Raw genomic sequence first — 18,453 nt, forward strand, 5'->3', positions numbered from 1 at the left:
AAAAATAGAGATTATCGAGGGGCTCCTGGGTGTCTAAGTTGGTTGAGCATCTGACTCTTGATTTCAGCTCAGGGTGATCCCAGGGTCATGAGCTGGAGCCCCATGTAGGCTCCACCCTCAGTGGGGAGTCTGCATCTCTCCATCTCCCTCTGCCCCTTCCTCCACTCACACTCTCTCTTTCTCTCTCTCATAAATAAATAAATAAATAAATAAATAAATAAATAAATAAATAAATATTTTTTAAAAAATTAAAAAAATAGGGACACCTGGGTGGTTCAGCGGTTGAGCATTGGCCTCTGGCTCAGGGCGTGATCCCAGAGTCCTGGGATCAAGTCCCATGTCAGGCTCCCTGCATGGATCCTGCTTCTCCCTCTGCCTGTGTCTCTGCCTCTCTCTCTCTCTCTCTCTCTCTCTGTGTGTGTGTGTCTCTCATAAATAAAATCTTTATTAAAAACTTAAAAAATAAAATAAAAGAGATCATCCAGGTGGGCATAACTTAATCACATGACCCTTTTTTAAAGGAGGACAATTTTCCCCTGCTGTGATCAAAATAGGCTATCAGAGATTCTCAAAACATGGGAAGGATTGGATGTGAGGAATAAATGCTCTGCATTGCTGAGAAGCAGAGGCTGGGTAGTGTGAGAAGCAGAGACTGAGAGCAGTCCCCGGCTGACAGAAGGCAAGGAAATGAAGACCTGTAACTGAGTAACTGAATTCTGCTAACAATGTGAATAAATTTGGAAGCAGATTCTTCCCTAGAGCATCCAGTACTGCCTCAGCAGGCATCTGATTTCAGCCTTGTGAGACCCTAAACAGGAAATCAGGTTGAGCCCATGTGGAATTTACCTGTAACTATGAAATAATAAATGTTCTTTTAAGCTGTTAGATTTGAATAATTTGGTCCATAGTAACAGAAAACTAATACTAGGTCTAACGTGAAAGCAGAAAGCATTTGAGATTTTAAGAAAGAAGAACTTTCAGCATAAGCATTTTGTTACACAAATGATAAAAGAGCAAAGATGCTAAAAGAAAGATAGGAGACAACTCTGAGGAACAGCTGCAGAAAGCTACTATCAACCCCAGATCAGAGGGATGATAGGGAATGAGTTACCAGAGTCCAGGAGTAAAGTCCCACAACTGAAGTTGGAGCCACAGCACAGCAGCCTATCCAGTGGGCACTGAGCCATTGCATGAGCTGTGGGAGCTTCTAGACACTCAGCCTGAGGCACAGAAAAGTGTGCATCTTCCTTGTTGTCACCTTCCAATCCTCTGCTAGGACCTTCCATTAACTAGACCTTACTAGAAACCGGCTGATTCAAGGAGCCTGGGAAAGACAGCCTGCAGAGTCAGCCTTCTGGCACACAGAGCAGAGCAAGAAAATGACAAGAAATGAATCTTAAGGCAAATAGGCCCACGACAGGCACAGATGGCATCAAAACCTTCAAGGAGAGAAGGCAATTGGAGTTCAGGCATTGTGCCAGATAATTTATTTATATTATCTTAGTTCATAGATGTTATTAATATCTTTTCTTTCGTATTCCTGTTCTATTGACAAGGAAATTGAGGTCTAGAGAGGTTAAAAAATGTTCCCCAAATTATGTTGCCTTAAATAATAGACCTTTTTTTTTAAGATTTTATTTATTTATTCATGAGAGACAGAGAGAGGCAGAGACACAGGCAGAGGGAGAAACAGGCTCCATGCAGGGAGCCCAACGTGGGACTTGATCCTGGGTCTCCAGGATCATACCCTGAGCCAGAGGCAGGTGCTAAACCGCTGAGCCACCCAGGCTGCCCCTAGACCTAGTTTTAAACACAGGTTTATATAACTATCACTAGCCAAACTACAGGAGAAACTATGAAGACCTGTAGATGTTTACCATTTGAAGCAGTAGAAAAAGGCAAAAAATGACTTGCAGTTTTATATTTTACTTACTTAAATAAAGGACTTTCATTTGCCTGAAAAAAAGACTTTAATTTTAGATCCTTATTTTCAATAGTTCAATACTTCAGTACATTTTGTGTTCACCTATTGGTGTTAATTTTATGATTCTTTCAGTCATAATATGTACCTCTTATAATGACAGAATTAAATTTGCCTGAATCCTCACAAGATTAATTTGTACACACATTTCTGAAGTTATTTCCTGAGATTCACATTCTGAAGATTTATGTTCCAGTAATTTGGTGTGAAGGAACTACATGCTTTTTAGCATTAATTATAAAACATATTAATAATAAAATATGCCATAATAGAAATACAAGGATAAAAGGAGAAATATTTATAGTATAGCATAGTAGAACAATGGTCACCAGGTACAAACAACTTTGACTGTAGTGGAGAAAATATTAGAACTTCTATTTATATTTTTTTTCTAAAATGAGAATGAAATTAATCTTTTATACTCTTTATACTCTGCAGGTCATATCCTTGCATAAGTCCTACAATCCAGGGCATCCTGATATTTTGAAGCTATTATCCTTACTTTTTGGTCTTTTAAAGAAATTTGCTAAGTATTAAAACCTTTGTGCCCCATTAAATGTATTTATAGAAACATATTCTGTCAACTGTACTAATCCTAAAAAATTAGATGAGTGGCATAAAAAGTCCCTTTAATAAAATTGTTTGTATATAATTTTGATAATGCAAGTATAAAGAGAAAAGCAGTAAGAAAATGACTAACCTAAAAAAAAATGACTGACCTTATACTTCCAAAATTAGCCCTTTTTTAGACACAAGGAAATAAAATTAATGATGATTTAATTAAATATACCATGTTTAATCACATCATTCTCACAGAGCTATATTCTTATTAATCATACTTTTACTGAGAGGAAGAATTATCATTATAAGCAAATAAAAGTTATTTGAAATAGTATATTTTGTATATTTTGTCTTTGTCATCTATTTTTGTGTTTCTGATTTTCTGTATGTTTCACAATATGACAATACATGAGTACAGTTGCAACTGGCTACAGTGTGAAACTAAATTTGGGAATATATACTAGGGTGAATGTTCAAAATATGATGGGAGTGCCTAATCTGTAACGTTGGGAGAACCTTGTCTAAAAAATCTTAAGAATACAGAAATACAAAATAATAATCTATAGCTTTTACTTTCAATAACTAATGGTTAATTTATTAGTGTGATCTTGAAGTATTACCTAATAGTGTATCTTTTTATTTTTAGATGAACCTTTTATGTAGAGAACCTGTGTTAGAAGTATTTTCCTTTCTTCACATATATGAAATTGTTAATGATATATAATGCATTCCCTCGTTCATTCATTTTCACACATTCATCAAGTATTTACTGAATAATGTCTAAGTCCCAAGCACTACCATAAGTGCAGACAAGATAGCAATAATCAAAATAAAGTTTCTGGTCTTATGTAATATTCTAATACTTTCTAATATTGGACACTATCATAGTCCATTCAAGCTGCTATAACATACTAGCTTAAACAACAAATAGTTATTTCTAAGATTCTGGAGGCTCTGAAGTCCAAAGTCAAGGTACTAGCAGTTTCACTAGTGTCTGGTGAGAGCTCACTTCCTAGCTCATAGGTGGCCATCTTCTCACTGTGTCATCAATCACAAGGCTGGGGGAAAACAAGGAGAGGCCTCCCTGGAGGTCTTTTATAAAAACAGTAATCCCACTTATGAGGGCTAGGCCCTCATGATCTAAACACCTCCCAAAGGCCTCATCTTTTTTTGCCCAAAGACCTCACCTTCTAATACTATTGCATTGGGGTTTGGGATTTCGGCATACAAATGTTGGAGGGATATGAATATCCAGTCCATAATAAACACCAACATTTACCATGGCAGGCATGGGGAGAAAAAATAAGCTAACCATAAATATAGATTTTCCCTTCTTTCATTATTTCCATTTGTGCTCTGTGATTGACTCCACAAAAACAAGTTCTAAGCAAAGTTGCAAAAGAAGAGCTATTTTTCATCAGTTCCATTCACTTTCCTTTTGGAAAACTCTCTTCTCTCTTATTTGCCATAATCCTCATCCAACCTGGACCCCTGTGCCTCTGGTCTGAGGGCCTGCCAGGCATACTTATCATGTCACTCCATTCTATATCTAACTTCTTGGTCAAATGTTCCATGTGATTCTTCTCTGATTTTAAAATGTACCTCTCTGTCCTATTCTTATAAGACAATTCTAGATAAGTTTCTAAATTGACACATTGTTTTGGTAAGAATGTTATGAGATAAAAATGGATTAATAACTAATTACTAAAGATCATAGAATACTCATTCTATCAAATAACTATACCTGAGGAATTTTGATATACATTAGATTTGCATATAATGCTAAACTCTACTCAGAATCTATTCATATATATGACTTTTTGTATTTACAACAAATCTGTCCTACAACCTTCAAGGAGATCAATCTCCTGGAAACCAAAGATGGACTCACCTGATGAGAAATAGAGGGAGTAAGCTGGAGTTTGTCATCCACTGTTGTGATAGAGTCACCAAAGAAAAGATGTTCTTAATTGCCAGATCAAGGATGCACTTTCATCATTTCAACAGGCAATGGTCACTGTGATGTGAAAGATTACATCTAAACAAGGCTAGGTAGGATACAGAGAATGGCTTTTCTTACTATAACACAATGTGGAATCATTATCTTAGTATAAATACATAAGAAAATATTCATGCAGGATTTAATCTTACCAGGGTAAAAGATATTAACACCTTATATATATATATATATATAGAGAGAGAGAGAGAGAGAGAGAGAGAGACCCTGAAAAATAGGTTGACCACCATGAGACTTTACCCAATTTCCCAGTTCTACCACAGGGTGTAATGGTTCCCCTCATTGCCATCCAAATCCCCCTTACACACACACTCACACACACACACACACACACACACACTTTGGACCCTTTTCAACAACATAACTAGACAGAGATTACTAATCAGCATTACAAAACACAAACCAAGTATAAGATCTAATGAGAAGAAGCAAAGATTAAATGAGGAAGGAATTGTGGGAAAGAGTCTGGGATAAAAGCAATTGGCAACAGTCAGTGGGTGATCATATGAGATGTTCCAAGCATTTAAAATTAAAACTGTATATGTTTTGGATAGAATTTAATAGAACAGAATACCCCTTCCATATTTCTACCCCTTTGTGGATGCTAGTGCAAAGTAAAGGCCTATCTATATATGTCTATTTCCTAGCTGATTTGATCCTGTGATTATGGACCTTAATTTTATACTTTCTTCAGTAGATGCAAAATACTAGAATGACACGTGGCAGGGAAGCATATGCTACTATCCAAGACAGTTGAACACAGTGTATGTGTAAATCTAAATCTATATCTAAATAAAAATATCTATTATTCTAAAAGAATACCATTATTCTTTAACCAGAGAACCAGGAGTATGCTATGCCGGGAGTTTACTTTGGTTTCCTTCCAAAACCTCCTATAAGACATGTCACCTATATAGTGTTTTGGAAGTCCAAGTTGTTTGGCAAGGATTCTTAAAAATTCCTAAAGCTTGAGGCACCTGGGTGGCTCAGTCAGTTAAGCATCTGCCTTTGGCTCAGGTCATGATCCTAGAGTCCTGAGATCAAGCCCTGTGTTGGGCTCCTTTCTTGGTGAGGAGTCTGTTTCTCCCTCTCCATCTGCCCTTCTCCCCACTCATGCTCTCTCTGTGTCTCTCTTGCTCTCTCTTAAATAAATAAATAAAATCTTAAAAAATACTTATGGCTAAATTGCTTTTGTTAAAAATAAGAAGCATATCCATGAGTGTTATGGCAGAGATGGGCCAAAGCAAATGTGATTAGAAGGCCACCACTTCATGCCCTAGGAATATCACTTGAAAAAAACAACCATAAATTAGTTTGAAAACTCTGTGTTCTTTGTTATCCTAGGTACTGAAATCCAAAGTGCTTTTGAGTTTTCAAAGAGAGGCAAAAGTCTGGGGATGATTATTTTGAACCATGAAAAACGTATTAGGCAAATGTTTTAAGCCTGAAAATTAAGGAACAAAACATAGGTTGTGGGGAAAAGAAATTATTTTCCCTTTACCCTCTGAGTTCTTCACTGAGACCTCTGTAATAAAAGACAGATTGACAGGAGAAAAAAACAAACAGAAGCTTAATAACATGTCTGCCTCATGTATACATCGGAGATACCCAGGGGAAATGAGTAATTCAAAGTGGTAGCTTTGTAATGAGGTTTAAATACCGTCTCAATGGGGAAACGAAAGGGTGCCTCATAAGGGAGAATAAATGAACTTTAGAAAGATAAATGAGCCCTTAGAAGAATCAATGGGAGGTATGATGGTTTGTGACAAAGTTTGGGGGTTATGTTGACTTCTAATCCTCCCTCCTGTGATAAGGGTCAGTATTCGTTGATTGTTGAAATAGCCAGGGAAGAAATTTATGACAATTAAATTCCTTTTGAAGGATCTGAGGATCTGCCTTTAGGCAGATAAGGGGAATTCAAGGAAAACTTCTCCCTCCATCCGCTATTCTTCAGGTGCCTACAGTTCAAAATAATAAAAGCATAATATTTTGGAGTGACATGTCCTGGTGTCTGATAGCCATATACTGGGGTGACATATTCTGCTACCCTTCAGATTTTAGAGAGTTTTCAAGACATTTCTCTTAAAGTTGTGTATGAGTTGAAAGTCCAGGATGTGTCAATCTTGGTGCATGATTTGTTACTAGTTTTCAAGTAGGTTTTTGGAAGAATAGAAGGCAGTAAGGACACATGCCAAGTTTTTATCACTCATTCTGGGAGAGGGCTTAGAGATTTTGAATTTTTAAAAAATTTGGATTAAATAAGGGAAGTTTATAAAAAATGTGCACAATGCAGAAGAGACCATGGAACTTGACCAGAAAACCAGTATAGTTCAAAGAACTATTGCCAGGATCTACGAGTCGAAGTCAGGGAAAAAAATTAACTTGGATGCCTTCTTAAATTTCTCACATAATGCAATTAACTTTGGTGGAAGAGAAGCTGAGAACACAGCAAATTTTTGAAGCCAAATAGCTTGACAGAAGTGGTGACTAAGCATCAAGCTTGTGCCTTATTGTGTGGTAGAAAAGTGTTAAACGCAAGTCCATGGGACTTGAGATGCTCAAGCTCCACCTTTGGGGAAGAGGTAAGCCATCAAGACAAAGGACCCCTCCTCCTTTAAGTTCCAGACAACCCAGTACAGATATCACTTCCATAATTATACTAGAGAACTTCTCCTTGATGGCTTGATGAAATAAGCAGTCATTTGAAAAAAGCCCAAGTGTCAAGAAACTGTGAGCAGCCTCTAGGAACTGTGACAGACAGCTGACAGCAAGAAGCTATGGACCTGAATCCTACATCCACAAGAGAATGAATTCTGCTAACAACCTGAAGGAGTGTTACTGGTTAAATGGTGTCTTCTAAAAGGTATACAATAAAATTCCAACTCCCAGTGCCTCAGAATATGATGTCATTTAGAAATGGAATCATTCTCTTTATAATTAGTTAAGATAAGGTAATACTGGAGTATGGTAGGCCCTTAATTCAATATGTCTGTTTTTCTTGCAAGATAAGAAGAAAGACACACAGGGAGAATACAGCATGTGAGGACACAGGTAGAAATTGGACTGATGCATCTAAAAACCAAGGAAGGCCAAAGATTGCCAGCAAACACCAGAAGGTAGAACAGGCAAGGAAGATTTTTTCTATAGGTTCAGAGGGAGTATGGCTCTGCTGACAACTTGATTTCAGACTTACAGCATCTAGAATGATGAAACTGTTTCTGTTGTTTTAAGCTACTTGGTTTGTATTTTTTGTTACAGCAGCTTTAGGAAGCTAATATAGTAGGTCTGAAACTGATTCTTCCTTGGCCAAGCCTCTAAATGAAGATGCAGACTGGATGCCTTAGCTGGAGCCTTGTGAAACTGTAGGCAAGGGATCCAGCTGAGCTGTGCCCAGATGCTTGGCCACAGAAACTGCAAGATAACTCTGTTGTTTGAAGCTGCTGCATCTGTGGTATGTTATAACACAATTCTGAACCCATGTCTTCATCAATTGGGAATATAGCACCATAGCAGCCATCTTTTAAAATGTATATACCTCATTCTGAAGATTACAGCTCCATTATTAAAATAAACCATCTCTAAACTGATGCCTCCACTATACCTTCAAGAGTTTGGTAACTTCTAGAGGGTGTGGTTTATGGTAAAATCAGTGGGACCCGTGGTACATATCTGTTGTAATGTGGGCCTCTTTGTTGACAGCAATGTTTTACAGGATCTCTTGCTGGTGAATAAAATTTTGAGAGCCCTTAGAGAAATAGTGCTGGCTGAGAAACTAAGCAGGGGAGGCAAATTCGTATACAGAATATGTGTTAAATTTTGTATGAATCTTTGCCTTTCCAGAATAGAAGGGTTCTGGTTTATAATTAACTTGCCGTCAACTGACTAAGGTTGCCTTGAGGTATGATACAATTTTGAGGGATCGGTGTTGATCTCTGTTTCTGGTAGATCGGACATTCAGCAGTGGTGGTACAAGGATCAGCCTTGATGAGAGGGAGCCCATGCTATTGGGCCCATGGATGGCATCAATCCCCCCTGTATGTCTACTCTGTTTATGAGCCCTTAAAAGAAATGGGGTGGTCAATAACAAAGGCTGAATGACTTGAACTGGCTAATCTGCTCAATTTTTCTTATTTTGGTTTTTATGGTATAACCTGGATTCCTAGAGGTTGATTCTGTATCTTCATATCTTAATGATAGGACAATGTTTACAGCCTTCAGGCTTCCATTCTATTGATTTATCTGTGTGACTTGGCAAACACATCCAAAATTGAGGTCAGTTACAATTCCATTTTTTAATTATAGTGGACATACAATGTTGTATTAATTGCAGATATACCATAATGTTTGAACAATTCCATACATTACTCAGTGCTCACCACAATAGGTGCAGTCATCACGACAATAACTTTAATATTCATTAAAATTAAAATATTAAATATTAATATATATTTATTGATATATTGACTATATGCCCCAAGCTGCATTTTTCATTTCCATGACTTATTATAGAACTATAAACTTGTACCTCTTAATCCCTTCCATTTATTTTACCCATTTCCCCACGTATCTCCCCTCTGGCAGCCACTCATTTGTTCTCATTTAAGAGTCTGTTTGTCCAGGGCATCTGCGTGGCTCAGCGGTTGAGTCTGCCTTCCACTTAGGGCATGATCCTGGGACCCAGTATCGAGTGCCATATCAGGCTCTCTGCAGGGAGCTTGCTTCTCCCTCTGACTGTGTCTCTGCCTCTCTCTGTGTCTCTCATGAATAAATAAATGAATCTTAAAAAAAAATCTGTCCTGTTTGTTTTGTTTTTTAGATTCCACATATAAATGAAATCATATGATATTTATTTTTCTCTGTTTGATTTATTTCACTTAGCCTGATGCACTTTAGGTCCATCTAAATTGTTGTTGCAAATGGTAAGATTTAATTCTTTTATATGGATGAGTACTATTCCATTGCATATATATATACCCCATCTTGTTTATCCATTCATCTATTGGTGGATACTTGAGTAGCTTCCATATCTTGGCTATTGCAAATAAAGCTGCAATAAATGTAGGTGTGTATAGATCTTGTCAAATTGGTGTCTTCATTTTCTTTGGTAAATACCAGTAGTGGAATTATTGGATCATATAGTGTTTCTTTTTTAATTTTTGAGGAACCTCCTTACTTTTTTCCAGTGTTTGTACTAATTTACATTCCTACCAACAATGCACAAGGGTTCCTTTTCTTCACATCCTTGTCAACACTTGTTTTTTATTTTAGCCATTCTGTAGGTATGAGGTGATATCTCGTTGTGTTTTGATTTGCATTCCTTTGATGACTAGAGACGCTGAGCATCTTTTCATGTACCTGTTAACCATCTGTATGTCTCCTTTGGAAAAATGTCTATTTAGGTCCCCTGTCCATTTTTTTAAATAAATTTATTTTTTATTGGTGTTCAATTTGTCAACATACAGAATAACACCCAGTGCTCATCCCGTCAAGTGCCCCCCTCAGTGCCCGCCATCCAGTCACCCCCACCCCGCACCCACCTCCCCTTCCACCACCCCTAGTTCGTTTCCCAGAGTTAGGAGTCTTTCATGTTCTGTCTCCCTTTCTGATATTTCCCACTTATTTTTTCTCTTTTCCCCTTTATTCCCTTTCACTATTTTTTATATTCCCCAAATGAATGAGACCATAAAATTTTTGTCTTTCTCCGACTGACTTATTTCACTCAGCATAATACCCTACACTTCCATCCATGTCGAAGCAAATGGTGGGTATTTGTCATTTCTAATGGCTTAGTAATATTCCATTGTATACATAAACCACATCTTCTTTATCCATTCATCTTTCGATGGACACTGAAGCTCCTAACACAGTTTGGCTATGGTGGCCATTGCTGCTAGAAACATCGGGGTGCAGGTGTCCCGGCGTTTCATTGCATCTGTATCTTTGGGGTAAATCCCCAGCAGTGCAATTGCTGGGTCGTAGGGCAGGTCTATTTTTAACTCTTTGAGGAACCTCCACACAGTTTTCCAGAGTGGCTGCACCAGTTCACATTCCCACCAACAGTGTAAGACGCTTCCCTTTTCTCCACATCCTCTCCAACATTTGTTGTTTTTCCCCATTCTCACTGGTTAATTTTCCCCCATTCTCACTGGTGTGAGGTGGTATCTCACTGTGGTTTTGATTTGTATTTCCCTGATGGCAAGTGATACGGAGCATTTTCTCATGTGCATGTTGGCCATGTCTATGTCTTCCTCTGTGAGATTTCTGTTCATGTCTTTTGTCCAATTCATGATTGGATTGTTTGTTTCTTTGCTGTTGAGTTTAATAAGTTCTTTATAGATCTTGGAAACTAGCCCTTTATCTGATATGTCATTTGCAAATATCTTCTCCCGTTCTGTAGGTTGTCTTTGAGTTTTGTTGACTGTATCCTTTGCTGTGCAAAAGCTTCTTATCTTGATGAAGTCCCAATAGTTCATTTTTGCTTTTGTTTCTTTTGCCTTCGTGGATGTATCTTGCAAGAAGTTACTGTGGCCGAGTTCAAAAAGGGTGTTGCCTGTGTTCTCCTCTAGGATTTTGATGGAATCTTGTCTCACATTTAGATCTTTCATCCATTTTGAGTTTATCTTTGTGTATGGTGAAAGAGAGGGGTCTAGTTTCATTCTTCTGCATGTGGATGTCCAATTTTCCCAGCACCATTTATTGAAGAGACTGTCTTTCTTCCAGTGGATAGTCTTTCCTCCTTTGTCAAATATTAGTGGACCATAAAGTTGAGGGTCCACTTCTGGATTCTCTATTCTGTTCCATTGAACTATGTGTCTGTTTTTGTGCCAGTACCACACTGTCTTGATGACCACAGCTTTGTAGTACAACCTGAAATCTGGCATTGTGATGCCCCCAGATATGGTTTTCTTTTTTAAAATTCCCCTGGCTATTCGGGGTCTCCTCTGATTCCACACAAATCTTAAAATAATTTGTTCTAACTCTTGAAGAAAGTCCATGGTATTTTGATAGGGATTGCATTAAACGTGTAAATTGCCCCGGGTAACATTGACATTTTCACAATATTAATTCTCTCAATCCATGAGCATGGAATGTTTTTCCATCTCTTTGTGTCTTCCTCATATCTTTCAGAAGTGTTCTATAGTTTTTAGAGTATAAATCCTTTACCTCTTTGGTTAGGTTTATTCCTAGGTATCTTATGCTTTGGGGGGCAATTGTAAATGGGACTGACTCCTTAATTTCTCTTTCTTCAGTCTCATTGTTAGTGTATAGAAATGCCACTGACTTCTGGGCATTGATTTTGTATCCTGTCACGCTGCCAAATTGCTGTATGAGTTCTAGCAATCTTGGGGTGGAGGCTTTTGGGTTTTCTATAGAGTATCATGTCATCGGTGAAGAGGGAGAGTTTGACTTCTTTGCCAATTTGAATGCCTTTTATGTCTTTTTGTTGTCTGATTGCTGAGGCTAGGACTTCCAGTACTATGTTGAATAGCAGTGGTGAGAGTGGACATCCCTGTCTTGTTCCTGATCTTAGGGGAAAGGCTCCCAGTGCTTCCCCATTGAGAATGACATTTGCTGTGGGCTTTTCGTAGATGGCTTTTAAGATGTTGAGGAATGTTCCCTCTATCCCTACACTGTGAAGAGTTTTGCTCAGGAATGGATGCTGTATTTTGTCAAATGCTTTCTCTGCATCTAATGAGAGGATTGTATGGTTCTTGCTTTTTTTCTTGCTGATATGATGAATCACATTGATTGTTTTATGAGTGTTGAACCAGGCCTTGCATCCCGGGGATAAATCCTACTTGGTTATGGTGAATAATCTTCTTAATGTACTGTTGTATCCTATTGGCTAGTATCTTGTTGAGAATTTTTGCATCCATGTTCATCAGGGATATTGGTCTATAATTCTCCTTTTTGGTGGGGTCTTTGTCTGGTTTTGGAATTAAGGTGATGCTGGCCTCATAGAACAAGTTTGGAAGTACTCCATCTCTTTCTATCTTTCCAAACAACTTTAGTAGAATAGATATGGTTTCTTCTTTAAAAGTTTGATAGAATGACCCAGGGAAGCCATCTGGCCCTGGACTTTTGTGTCTTGGGAGGTTTTTGATGACTGCTTCAATTTCCTCCCTGGTTATTGACCTGTTCAGGTTTTCTATTTCTTCCAGTTCCAGTTTGGTAGTATGTGGTTTTCCAGAAATGTGTCCATTTCTTCTAGATTGCCTAATTTATTGGCATATAGCTGTTCATAATATGTTTTTAAAATCATTTGTATTTCCTTGGTGTTGGTAGTGATCTCTCCTTTCTCATTCATGATTTTATTAATTTGAGTCTTCTCTCTCTTCTTTTTAATAAGGCTGGCTAATGGTTTATCTATCTTATTAATTCTTTCAAAGAACCAACTCCTGGTTTTGTTGATCTGTTCCACAGTTGTTCTGGTCTCAATTTCATTTGAGTTCTGCTCGAATCTTTATTAACTCTCTTCTGCTGGGTGTAGGATCCATTTGCTGTTTTTTCTCTAGCTCCTTTAGGTGTAAGGTTAGCTTTTGTATTTGAGTTATTTCCAGTTTTTGGATGGATGCTTGTATTGCGATGTATTTCCCCCTTAGGACTGCTTTTGCCGTATCCCAAAGATTTTGAATGGTTGTATCTTCATTCTCATTAGTTTCCATGAATCTTTTTAATTCTTCCTTAATTTCCTGGTTGACCCTTTCATCTTTTAGCAGGATGGTCCTTAACCTCCACGTGTTTGAGGTCCTTCCAAACTTCTTGTTGTGATTTAGTTCTAATTTCAAGGCATTATGGTCTGAGAATATGCAGGGGACGATCCGAATCTTTTGGTATCAGTTCAGACCCAATTTGTGACCCAGTATGTGGTCTATTCTGGAGAAAGTTCCATGTGCACTTGAGAAGAATGTGTATTCATTTGCATTTGGACATAAAGTTCTGTAGATATCTGTGAAATCCATCTGGTCCAGTGTATCATTTAACGCTCTCATTTCTTTGGAGATGTTGTGCTTAGAAGACCTATCGAGTGTAGAAAGAGCTAGATTGAAGTCACCAAGTATAAGTGTATTATTATCTAAGTATATCTTAACTTTGGTTATTAATTGACTGATATATTTGGCAGCTCCCACATTCGGGGCATATATATTGATGATTGTTAAGTCCTCTTGTTGGATAGATTCTTTAAGTGTGATATAGTGTCCCTCTTCATCTCTCACTACAGTATTTGGGATAAATTTTAGTTAATCTGATATAAGAATGACTACCCTAGGTTTCTTTTGAGGACCATTTGAATTGTAAATGGTTCTCCAACCTTTTATTTTCAGGCTGTAGGTGTCCTTACATCTAAAATGAGTCTCTTGTAGACAGCAAATAGATGGGTCCTGCTTTTTTATCTAGTCTGAAACCCTGCGCCTTTTGATGGGGTCATTAAGCCCGTTCACGTTCAGAGTTACTATTGAGAGATATGAGTTTAGTGTCATCATGATACCTATTCAGTCCCTGTCTTTGTGGATTGTTCCATTGGACTTCTTAAAGGGGAATTTTAAGAGTCCCCCTTAAAATTTCTTGCAGAGCTGGTTTGGAGGTCACATATTCTTTCAGTTGCTGCCTGTCTTGGAAGCTCTTTATCTCTCCTTCTATTCTGAATGAGAGCCTTGCTGGATAAAGTATTCTTGGCTGCATGTTTTTCTCATTTAGGACCCTGAATATATCCTGCCAGCCCTTTCTGGCCTGCCAGGTCTCTGTGGAGAGGTCTGCTGTTAATGTGATATTCCTCCCCACATAAGTTAGGGATTTCTTGTCTTTTGCTGCTTTAAGGATCTTCTCTTTATCTTTGGAATTTGCAAGTTTCACTATTAGATGTCGAGGTGTTGAACGGTTTTTATTGATTTTAGGGGGGGATCTCTCTAATCCTGGATCTGAATGCCTATTTCCCTTCCCAGATTAGGAAAGTTTTCAGGTATGATTTGTTCAAATACATATTCTGGCCCTCTGTCCATTTCGGCGCCCTCGGGAAACCCAATTAAAGGTAGATTTTTCTTCCTCAGGCTGTCACTTATTTCCCTTAATCTATCCTCATGATCTTTTAATTGTTTGTCTCTATTTTCCTCAGATTCCCTCTTTGCATCAACTTGTCTTCTATGTCACTCACTCGTTCTTCCACCTCGTTAATCCTTGTGGTTAGGACTTCTAGTTTGGATTGCATCTCATTCAATTGATTTTTAATTTCTGCCTGATTGGATCTAAATTCTGCAGTCCTGAAGTCTCTTGAGTCCTTTATGCTTTTTTCTAGAGCCACCAGTAGCTTTATAATAGTGCTTCTGAATTGGCTTTCTGACATTGAATTGTAATCCAGATTTTGTAACTCTGTGGCAGAGAGGACTGTTTCTGACTCTTTCTTTTGAGGTGAGGTTTTCCTTCTAGTCATTTTGCTCAGTGCAGAGTGTCCAAAAACAAGTTGTATTGGGAAAAGGAGGAAAAGAGAGAAGAGAAAGAAGGAAAGAAAAAGAAAAAATGAAAAAAGGAATAAAAAGAAGAGGAAAAAAAGGGAAAAAAAGAGAAGAAAAGAAAAAAAAAGAAAAAAGGGGAGGGAAGCAAACAGAAATCAAAAAACGAACAAACAAAAAAAACAAGAGGGAGTATCCTCTGATTCTGTATACTGTAAGTCCCTCGACTTCCCCTGGAACTTTCCAGTGCTGCTTGGTCAATAATTTGTTTTTCCCCTGTGGGTCTAGCTGGTCTTCTGGGGGAGGGGCCTGCTGTGCTGATTTTCAGGTGTTAGCCCTTGGGGTAGCTGCTCAGCCCCCTGTCTGGTGCAGGTCCATGTGAAAGGTGTTTAACCTGCTTATCCAGTGAGGCCACTGTGAGGCTCAGTGGGGGTTGTTCACCCCGTGAGGCCCCAGGAGGAACAACCGCAGTGGCGGGGCCAGCTCTGGAGCCCTGGAGTCAGCCCCCGCAGTAGCTCCGGAGCTCTCGGGCTGCAGGGCCTGGAGGCTCCGGGGCGGGGCCGCTGATCTGCTCAGCTGGGGCAGGAGCGTCCTCGCTGTCCTGGGCCCTCCCGGCCTCTGCCTGTCCCGGGGGAGGCCGGATCCTGGGCTGTGTCCCGGCGCCCTGTGCTCCCGGCCCGCGCTGTTGGAATCCCGCTCCTGGCCGCGCAGCCCCCTCCGCATGGAGCCTCTTCCTCTGCCGAGCCCCCTACCCCGAGCCGCTCCCGCCCCGCAGCCCCCTCCGCGGAGCCGCCCCCGAGCCCCCCCGAGCTGCTCCGGGTCCCCCGTGCGCGCTGCAGCCCTTAGGGAGCTCGGCGCACTCTCCCGGGGCGCAGGTGCCTGTTAGTGTCCCCGGGAGCCCGAGGGCGTCCCCGCCCTCCTGGGTCCTGCTCCACCTCCCCGCGAGCCCCTTTCCCCCGGGAAGGTCGGTGCAGCTCCTGCTCCTCCGGGACGGGGCTCTCCTGTCCTGGGGACACTCGCCCCGGCCTCAGCCCGGCTCCTCGCGGGCCCCTCCCCCTTGGAGGCCTTTTGTGTCTTTATTTCTTTTTCCCCGTCTTCCTACCTGGATAGAAGCGCGAACTCTTCTCACTGTAGCGTTCCAGCTGGTCTCTCTTTAAATCTCAGGCCGAATTCGTAGATTTTCAGGATGATTTGAAGGTTCTCTAGGTAATTTGGTGGGGACAGGTGACTTGGGGACCCTACTCTTCCGTCATCTTGCCCTGCCCTTTCCCTGTTCATTTTTTAATCAGATTTTTTTGGGGGGGTTTCGTTTTGGTTTGTATAAGTTCTTTATATTTCTTCTCCCATTAACTAGGTTGTCTTTTTGTCTTGCTGCTGGTTTCTTTGCTATGCAAAGTCTTTTTTTACATATGTTGGTATAGTTCCAATAGTCTATTTTTGCTTCTGTTTCCATTGCTCAAGGAGACATATTCATAAATACACTGCTAAACTTATGTCCAAGAGATTACTACCTCTATTTTATTGTAGGAATTTTATGGTTTCAGGTCTCATATTTAGGTATTTAATCCATTTTGAATTTATTTTTGTGGCTGGTGTATGCAAGTAGTCCAGTTTCACTGTTTTGCATATAGCTATTTTATTTTTTCAACACCATTTATTGAAGACTGTCTTTTTTCCCATCGTATATTCTTGCCTCCATTGTCATAGATTAAATGACCATATAGGTGTGGGCTCATTTCTGGGCTCTCAGTCCTGTTGCATTAATCTATGTGTCTATTTTTCTGCCAGTACCACACTGTTTTGATTACTATAGCTTTGTTGTATATCTTGAAATCTGGGATTGTGATACTTACAGCTTTGTTCTTTTTTCCCAAGATTGTTTTGGCTGTATGGAATCTTTTATGGTTCCATATACATTTTAGGATTCTTTGTTCTAGTTCTGTGAAAAATGCTATTGGTAGTTTGATAAGGATTGCACTGAATCTGTAGTTTGCTTTGAGTAGTATGGGCATTTTAAAAATATTAGTTCTTCTGATCCCTGAGCATGATATAGCTTTCTATTTGCTAATGTAATCTTCAATTTATAGTTTGTAGATTACAGTGCCAACAAGGTAGATGGACAATGTTAGCACTGGCTCCTGCATGGACCCACCTATTTGGTTTGCGGGCAGTCTTAAAAAAAAAAAAAAAAAAAAAAAGGCAAAGCCACACACTTTTATTCCCAGTGAAATCTCTTGCAGATCCCTGCCCTTCTAGCACATATTCTTGGTCAGTAAATCCACTTCGTGTATGATTCAGGCACTTTTCAAACTGCTGCTTCTGTGCTGTGCCTTGTGCCTCATTAGCTTGCTGATTCTTTAAGGCCTGGGACTTAGTTTCCTATAACCCTCTAGCTCTCTTGGAGTTAAACCTCACTGATTTTCAAAGTCAAGTGTTATAAGGACTTGTCTTCCCAGTGTGAGTCTCCAGAGCTGGAGCTGCCTGATATGGGATTTAATCCCCTCACTCCCCTATGCTTGTGATTTCCCTCCCATTTGTGTTTTAGTTGTCCTGGGAATTTGGTTCTTGACTGCATTTTTCCCCTCTTACCCTTGTTGATTTTGCCATCTCTCTATGACTAGCTGTGGAAGATCTGTTCTGCTGATCTTCAGGCCATTTTTAGAGTTAGTTGCATAGATGTAGATGTTTCCTCAGTGTGTCCATGAGACAAGATAAGCTCAGGATCCTCTACTCCACCATCTTCCCCACCTTCTCCAGAAATACTTATATTTTATAAACTTTCCAGACTTTTAGAGGTGCCTTGCCCATTTTAATTGAGCAGCAATTTTTAAGAAACTCATTATTATTGAAAATCTCAAAAACATTCATAGATACATACAGCTGTCTTCTATTATAAACTACTCACTCACTTGATTATGCAATATTTAGTTAAATTACATAATTACAATGACAATTACAATGATATAATGGGTCTTGGGAAAAGTGCAGCTAATTTTGGTGAATGTATAATTGAACTGATAAAAGCTATAGAGCATAGCATAGCAGAGATTAGCCTCCTAGCTAAATGCATTTAAGTCAGTATATTTTATATTGTCGATTAATGTTAGATTAAGTTATTTGGAGGTTAAGAGAGTCTCTGTAGTACCTTTCCCTCTACCATTTGGAAAATGAAGGTCATGTTCTGGACTGACTTTTTTATCTGCAATTCCCATGTACAGTAAAAGAGTAGCACTTCCTCAATGGAGAACTCCACCAGAGTCTTCCTAACCTCATTTTGCCTTATAGTTATCATTTTCAAACACATATTTATTCAACTAGTTTAGTGCTGAAACTTTTTTCATCCAAAACCTTATAAGAGATCATAATAGATTAAAAAGAAAATTCTAATTTAAAAAAGGTCTTTAAGTCTCATTTATTTTGATACTCATTTGCTAGAATAAGTGACT

At 39.1% G+C, this 18,453-nt stretch overlaps 1 protein-coding gene across 8 annotated transcripts in view; it reads left to right on the top strand.

The window, feature by feature from the left end:
* LOC144303998 (peptidyl-prolyl cis-trans isomerase NIMA-interacting 4-like) overlaps positions 1-18,453 on the top strand; it is a 139,136-nt gene that overhangs the window by 68,091 nt on the left and 52,592 nt on the right. The window lies entirely within an intron of this gene.

Source organism: Canis aureus, chromosome 33 (assembly GCF_053574225.1).
Source record: "Canis aureus isolate CA01 chromosome 33, VMU_Caureus_v.1.0, whole genome shotgun sequence".
NCBI lineage: Eukaryota > Metazoa > Chordata > Mammalia > Carnivora > Canidae > Canis > Canis aureus.